We start from the raw sequence: 8369 nt of genomic DNA, 5'->3' as shown, positions 1-8369 counted from the left end.
CGGTTGCTAGTTACAACCATCGTCTGACAAGTCAAAACAGGCGTAATTGTTCAGTCACTTTATTATTTCACAACGTCAATGAAGCGTTAGTGATGGTCACAACACATCTCCTCACAGTGCTACTCTACAAAGGCTTGCACGTCTGCAGTTCGGTTATAGGCTCATATTAGAACCCATAAATTTAATCTAGAATTCCTACCACTAAAACAAAACTTTTGAATGAAACGGTTACGTGTTAAAACATTATTTTATATAATACATATTTTATAAGGTTTTGGTGCACCTTGAAGGAAGAATAAGGTTTTGGTGCAAGGATCATGTGACATCCCCAAAATCTCGGCCAGAAAAGACCGATTTTCATTTATGCTTTTAAAATAATTCCAGAGTAAATCCTTTTGATTTGAAAGAGTTACGGAATTTGTTCCCAAAAACAAAACATGATAAAACAATGTTTACCAAAGCATTTCATAAAAGAAATGTATTTTCATTATATAATCAAAACTTGGGGTGTCATGTTCCGATACAGACCAATAAGCATAAACGATAACATTACAAGTCATTCAACAAATATATACATATACAGACTTGTAAACAAAACAACTTGATGGTTTATCCATCTTACGCCCTTGTGCCACTTCCTGTAATACAAATAAAACTGAGTGGGTCAGGCTTGGAAGCCTGGTGAGCATATAGGGTTTTCAACCCAAAATAAATAATTAAATTAATTATTATCAACCAATAATAACCCAATTACCCATTCCCGTTATTCTCACTTTATGTCCCTAAAATAACTAACACAAGGGACCTAGTCTAAGAATATTTCATCGGGGTGACAACACATGCTTCGGGGGTTCCTCAGCAATATAAGTCAAATAAGGCAACCATGAGGGGGATGGAATACAGCGAATGAACACCCAAGTTCATTAACACCTACAGGTTATGAGCCTGCTAGCGTTCCACTGGACTGTCTAGAAAAGTCTGTGGTCGTCATCTAAATTCCGCTAGATGACTGGATCAAAACAACATCGAGGCCTCTCGTCTATTTATTACACACCAACTATCTACCCATGTTCTACCAAACATATTAGTAGATAAAACATACATTTTTATACATAGTTTCAAAACCTGTATAGCATGCTAAATCAATACATTTCCACATAACAGATGAGGCACACACACATAACACGTATTTCATATAGAAATAATCAGATCTGTAAGATAGAAGAAAGTGAATATACATTCACACACATAACAACAAAATATACACATAACACGTATCTCGTATAAAATACTTCATAATTATGCGTTAGAAGAAAGTAACAACACATTCACACATATAAACAACAATATACTTAATACACTCAAATCATACTTGTATTATTATCGTGTTTATGAAAGGTAGTATACACTCACTTGATCAGAAGATGATCGGACAGCACTACGACTTGCAAAAGTAGTAATCCTCAGCAGATCTGGAAAATCTCTACAAAAATCGAACTTCTCGCGGGCAGAGCTTTGGCTCGGAAACCGCACTTCTCGGGATCTTTGGGATCTCGGGACTTGCTTCGGGACTCGGGAATATTACCGGGGCTTCGGGGTATTTCTGGCATGCAAAACGATGCAAAACGGGAGAGAGAAGGGAGAAAAATGGCAAAAGATCCGGCTGCCCTCTCATCCTATTTATAGGAGGCTGGAAGCCTCAATTACGCGGGGCGTACAACAGTATGCGGGGCGTACTGCTCCGAGTTCGTAAGCACATGCGTCATCCGAAGTCCTCGAGTGTGAGTGTCGACAGCCTTCGTCGTACGCAGGGCGTACTCCAGATGAGTATGTACGTTAGGAGAAATAACTTTATATGTTTATTATGTGCAGATTGCTTAGGTGCTTTAGGGTCTTGCTGATGCTGGAAATTATTTGACGAATGCAATAGGGTAGTACATAGTTAAGACTGAATAGCATGAGAATGTTTGATTAATCCTTATTGCGTGTTCTTTTCTAATGAAGGCCTTATGTTAGATACATCTATTCGAGTGACTATTTTATTACGATTATGTACGACCTACATTTATGGAGTGGTTTTTGGTATCGACAGCGACCTTTCCGGTACGTATGAGGGGGAATCCCCAAGAGAGCCTAAGAAGTACTATTATGTGTTATACTTGTGGTACCTATGATTCTTGAGGAAAGTACGGATAGGTGTGGAAGGTAGTATTGGGCTCGTATTAATGAAAGCATGAGATTTGTACTTGAATCAAGGAAAGTCACGGAAATTCTAAGAAGCTTATAGTGTGATTGATTATCATGGTTCTATTTTTTGTTCTGTACGCAAGTTTATCACGTCATAGATGTAACATTTATTATTCAATTGATTTACATTTTGACCCTTAGTATGAAATTTTGTTTGCAAAGTTGGTCCTTTGGCACTTAAATGAGAAACACGAGTTGTATGCGTATGATGGGCATAAGTGGTGGATGTTTAAACCCTAATTTTTAGGGTTTGAGCCCTATTTAAGCATCATTAACTCCCAAGACCTTTTCCCTCATCAACCTCCATTGCCCACTTCGTCCTTTACAAACCCTAAACTCTATTTGTGGTGTTTTGAGCTCATTTTTGGTGTTTGGTGTCCACTTTTGAAGGAAGGAAGCCATTGGAAAGCAAGGAAGGAACTCTAAGATTTGTAGATATGAGTTTTACACTCCTTCAGCAACCTCCAGAAGGTATAAAGTTCTGAACTTGCTGGTTATCTCATTAGATATTGCTAGATGTGGATTTTTGTGCTTATTAGTCCCATAATATTGTTCTATTTGGGTATGAGCTACTCTAGACCAAATAAGTTGTCCTTATGGACGTTTTAGAGTGTCTTGAGTTATAAAAATGGGATCTTGATCGTTCACATCCCTCCATGTATCCATTTTAGTGACTTTCAACCTTAGGATAAGTCTTAATAGCCATGCAAAGTCATAAAGTTGGAAACTATATGATTTAGGACGTTATTTAGGATTGGATCTGGGTTTTGGACGAAAGGACTTAATAGATTAAGCACTTAATAGAGGAGAAAAAGTGGAAGCTAAGTAAGTTGGTCATACTTGAGGGTACGTTGCATGTACCTGGTCAAGACCCCGTAACCTGACCAAATGAAAGCACTACGCAGGGCGTAATAGCTGAGTACGCTAAGCGTACTCGGCCTGAGTTGACTCGATTGACTTTTTACCTTTGACCTTGACCGGGATTATGACCAAGTTTTGACCTAGGGGTATTTTGGGTATTTTGAGGTGTGAATTGACTCTAGGTCATTGTTTTCTATATAGGTGACCAGTAGAGTTGACATTTGGAGCAACGTACTTCTCTACTATCTTTTCAGACATGGAGAGTGCTCTGCAGACAAGTTGCTGCCTGGGGGTTGAGGGTGACGTTTGAAGCTTGTCTTCTGAGAGATCAGGCTCGTGGTTGGTGGGAGGAGGTTGGTCATGTGCTGGGAGAAGAGGCAGTTGAGGCCATGTCTGGCCTGATTTTGTTACTAGATTCAGATCGAAGTTTGCAGCTACTATTAAGGTGCAACAATTGGCAAGGGAGTTCCAGGACCTTCTTCGAACGACGGAGACTATGGAAAAGATCATTGTTATGTTCAGAGAGAATGATTCACTGGCTCCACAATATGTTGCAGATGAGGAGAAGAAAAAAACGAGATACCATGATATATTTAGGGATGATATCAGGGAGTTTGTTAGAATTATGGGATGCGGGACCTTGGAGGACATGATTGACAAAGCTCGGGAGCGAGATATTAAGTTGGAGCTTTCGATATTCTGCTCGAAAGCTTGACGAAGAAGCGTAAGCAAAAAGCATATTTTAGGAAAGAGGTCCAGGTCGAAGTGCAACCCAACACAGGTTCAAACAGTTGAAGGTCCAGCAAAGAGACCGAATACTTTTGACTCTCGATCTAGAGGCCAACAGGGTCGTGACCGATGTGTCAAGTTTGGGAGGGCAGATGAGGGGAGTTATGGGAGTTTCTCCAATTATAGCCAGACTGGGCATTACAACATAGATTTCATACGGGGAGCACTGATATGCTTCCACTGCAACCAGACGGGCCACAAGAAGGCCGATTGCCCGCAATTATCTAGAGGGGTTGCGAGGGCACCCACTCCATCTAAATTGAGGATTATTGATGGTCGTGAGGGGAAGAAAGAGGTTCTCATGGTGAAGAGCAGAGCTTTTCAGTTGACGGTAGAGGAGGCCCAAGCAGCACCATACGTCGTCACTGGTATGTATCCCTTTTATATCATTCATGTCTCCGTTATTTATGCTTATATTGTATATCCTTATGATTAGGGATGCTTTTAGTCAATGGTGTGATCATTCATATTCTTTTCAATTCGGGGGCTATCCAATCTTTTATGTCTCTTATGCTTAGCAAGAATTTCGGTGACGCTCCAGGAGCATTGGATTACCCATTAGAGGTTGACATTGTTGATGATCATAGAGTAAGTGTTACCTATTCCTCTACGAGGAACAAAGATTATCATAGACATGGATTGCTTGAGTTAGAATGGGGTTGTTATTGATTGAGAGCACCAGTTGGTGAGAGTTAGAACCCCAAGCGGGGGAAAACTAGTTATTGATGACGATGGTGCTTTGCTTGGACCTGCTATTTGCTCAGCTGTGAGGGTTTGAAGGTATCTTCAGTAAGGATGCTTTGTATTTTTGGCGTATATTATGGATACTCAGGTTGTAGAGAATAATATTGTAGATGATGTACCTATCGTTCGATATTTCCATATGTATTTCCTGAGGATTTGTTGGGAATGCCTCCTGAGAGGCAAGTAGAGTTTCAGATTGATTTGTTACCGGGTGTGGCTCGGATAGACAAGGCGTCGTATCGTATAGCTCCTTCAGAAATGTGGGATTTGTCCACACAGTTGCAGAAGCTATTTGTCACACCCCCAAACCAGAATTGCGGAAACATTCGGGGGTGGATGACTTCACGTAGTATCACAACGATTGAATATTGTAAAGAAAGTAACACAACCATCATATATATAACAATGAAAACGTGTATTGTTGTGTATTACATGTTATCAAAAGAATATTACAATATGATGAATAAATGTTTAATAATAAAATCATCCTTTGTGTTCCTTCTTCCAAAAGCTGGTAGTTTACCTGTATCACTGATTCCCTGAGAAATACAAGTGGTTTTGAAAAGTGTCAACAATTAAGTTGGTGAGTTCATGAGTGCTCCGAGTTGAAAAAGTATATTCCTTTTGGTAGTCAATTGGTAAACGAGGTTTTTAGAAAATCCAATATTTTCTTGTAAAATGAAAAAGGTTCCAAAGCTGGAAATGTATTAGTAACTTTTATAAACAACAAAGACAATAATTTAGTATGAAATTTATAATGTAAGAAAACTGCGATGCACATATGAATCTCGTAAATCAATCTTGTTTTATACTTTTTATGTGAGTTTTATAACCATACTATTGACACTGACGGCCTGTAACAACATTCTTCAAGTGTTGCAGTGTTATGACATTTGTCACCCCAGACCTGCCGGTCTAACTATAGCTAGTAGTTTAGGTGCGGGATTGTCAATCCCGTATAGATCTATACACAAGTATCACGCTCTCCCTCCAAGAGATTATGGTATATAATATAGGACTTGAAATGCATACAAAATGTACGTTGAAGTTTAAGTATCTCACATTACCTAGTATAAGTAGATTTACAATGAAATGACCTTACTCCTTTTGAAAGTGTTTCGTTTTTCAAATTGTATAAAAAATGTAGGATTGACTTGCTAACTATACCCATTATAGTTTTTCAGATAGTATGTTCCATTTCGTAGACATAATTTAGTGATATAATCGCCCTTGTATACGTAAGATGTTCGTATCGATATTCGAAGTTAGAAATTTCATTTATGTTTAGAAAACGATATTTTTAACGTGTAATGTACTTGTATTTCCCCCCCCCCCCTAAAACATGTAAAAGAATTGAAAAGTAGGGGTATGAACTCACTCGTTAAGTTTGAAGAGAGGGGCTAGAGTTGAGCAGAGTTTCGATCGTGGTTAGTTGCGTCGTCGGGCTCTTCGGGAACTTCTGCAACGTAAATCTTTCGTCGGGGCTCGAGTGCGGAAACCGAGGTGAGAAAAGGGTCTCTGGAGCTGGGAGAATGTCTGAGAAATGGTGAAGGTGTGCCAAAACTCGAGCCTTATGCCCTCTATTTATAGGGCTGAAAACCCCCGTACGCGGCGCGTACTGCCGGAGTACGCGGGGCGTAGTCAGTACGCGGGGCGTACTTCGGTTACGCGGGGCGTAATAAGGCGTCATGGCTTACGACTCCTGGCTAGCTAGGCGTAGCTTGGGCGGGCCGATGGGACTCGACCCTGGGTCTAGTACGCGGGGCGTACTCCCAGATTACGCGGGGCGTAATCCCTGCTTCCAACTTCTAAATTCCGTAACTTTCGCGTACGAGCTCCGTTTTTCGCGGTCTTTATATCCACGCGTAGGTGAGATTATGCTCTACAACTTTCATTTAGACTCCGTCGGCTAGTTTTGACTTTATTTTTAATGATATAATTTTAATAGGCCGGGCCTCCTAAAGTTCGTTAAAATTTCATAGGTTCTTTATTCGACGTCGGTTTTCGTTTGTTTTTTTATTGTTTTATTACCACCGAGGAGATCTTCAACTTCCGTTTAGGTGGCGATAGCTAAATAATACTCGATCTTCAATCCGAGTTTTTAGCCCTTTACTACTGTTACGAAACTTTGAAAATTCGTAACTTCTTCATACGAGGTCCAAATTGGGCGATCTTTTTATGCACGCTCATCTTTCAACGAGATCTACGACTTTTGTTTAGATACTTTAAGGCTAAAATGTATTTTATTGAGATTTCACTTTTTTACATCAAATTATGTTTTAACGTCGTGTCGTAATTATACGAGTGGTTATAATTTCTTCAATATAACTCGGTTTTGAGTGTTCTTTATGTTTTTGGAAACCCGGGCATGATATCTAATATTCGATGCATCCCAACTTAGATACCTGAACACTTTATTTTCGAGGTTAATTTCGTTGTTTTTAGCTTTCGAGTGTTTACAATGCTTTTGGGAAAAATAGGGTTGTCACATCATCCCCCTGTTAAGGGAATTTCGTCCCGAAATTTAATCTAAGATCAATATTACAAATTAGGAAAAAGATGCGGGTACTTTTGTTTCATTTGATCCTCTCGTTCCCAGGTGTATTCAGGTCCTCGCTTGGCGTTCCAGCGGACCTTTACGATAGGTATGCAGCTTTGTTTAGTCCTTTTGACTTCCCGATCCATGATCTCTACCGGTTCCTCTACAAATTGGAGGTTTTCGTTTATTGCGATTTCGTCTAGAGGGACGACAAGGGTCTCGTCGGATAAGCATTTCCTTAGGTTTGATACATGAAAGGTAGGGTGTACGTTGTGGAGTTCCTGAGGTAGTCTAAGTTTGTAAGCCACTGGACCGATCCTCGCAAGGATCTCGAATGGTCCGATGTATCTGGGGTTCAGTTTCCCACGTTTTCCGAAGCGTATCAATCCTTTCCAAGGCGAGACTTTTAGTAGGACACGGTCTCCAACTTGGAATTCCAAGGGTTTTCGTCTCTTATCTGCATAACTTTTTTGTCTATCCCTTGATGCCTTTAGACGTTCTCGGATTTGAACAATCTTCTCCGTAGTTTCCCGTATGATTTCTGGCCCAGTAAGTGTGTTGTCAGTTGCTTGTCCTTTTGCTAGTTGGGTGTCTCCCACTTCGGCCCAGCATAAAGGTGACCTGCACTTGCGGCCATAGAGGGCTTCGAACGGGGCAGCTTTGATACTGGTGTGGTAGCTATTGTTGTACGAGAACTCGACCAAGGGTAGATGTGTGTCCCATGCTTTGCCGAAATCGATTACGCAGGCTCTCAGCATGTCTTCTAGGGTTTGTATGGTTCTCTCGCTCTGGCCGTCGGTTTGAGGGTGATAGGCGGTACTCATGTCTAGTCTTGTCCCCAAAGCTCTTTGTAGCGACTGCCAGAATCTTGAGGTGAATCTACTATCTCGGTCCGAGATAATGGATACGGGCACACCGTGCAGTCGTACAATTTCCCTAAGGTACGTCCTTTTTAACTTCTCCAATTTATCCGTCACTTTGATCGGTAGGAAATGCGCTGATTTAGTTAACCTGTCGACAATTACCCAAATGGTGTCGAGTCCGTTTGTCGTTTTGGGTAACTTGGTTATGAAATCCATAGTTATCCGCTCTCACTTCCATTCGGGTATTTCTGGTTGTTGTAATAAACCTGAAGGCTTTTGGTATTCTATTTTGACCTTAGCGCACGTCAGACATTTACTCACGTAGG

Source organism: Lactuca saligna, chromosome 7 (genome assembly GCF_052625555.1).
Source record: "Lactuca saligna cultivar CGN05327 chromosome 7, ASM5262555v1, whole genome shotgun sequence".
Lineage (NCBI taxonomy): Eukaryota > Viridiplantae > Streptophyta > Magnoliopsida > Asterales > Asteraceae > Lactuca > Lactuca saligna.
Note: the sequence above shows the minus strand (reverse complement) of the source record.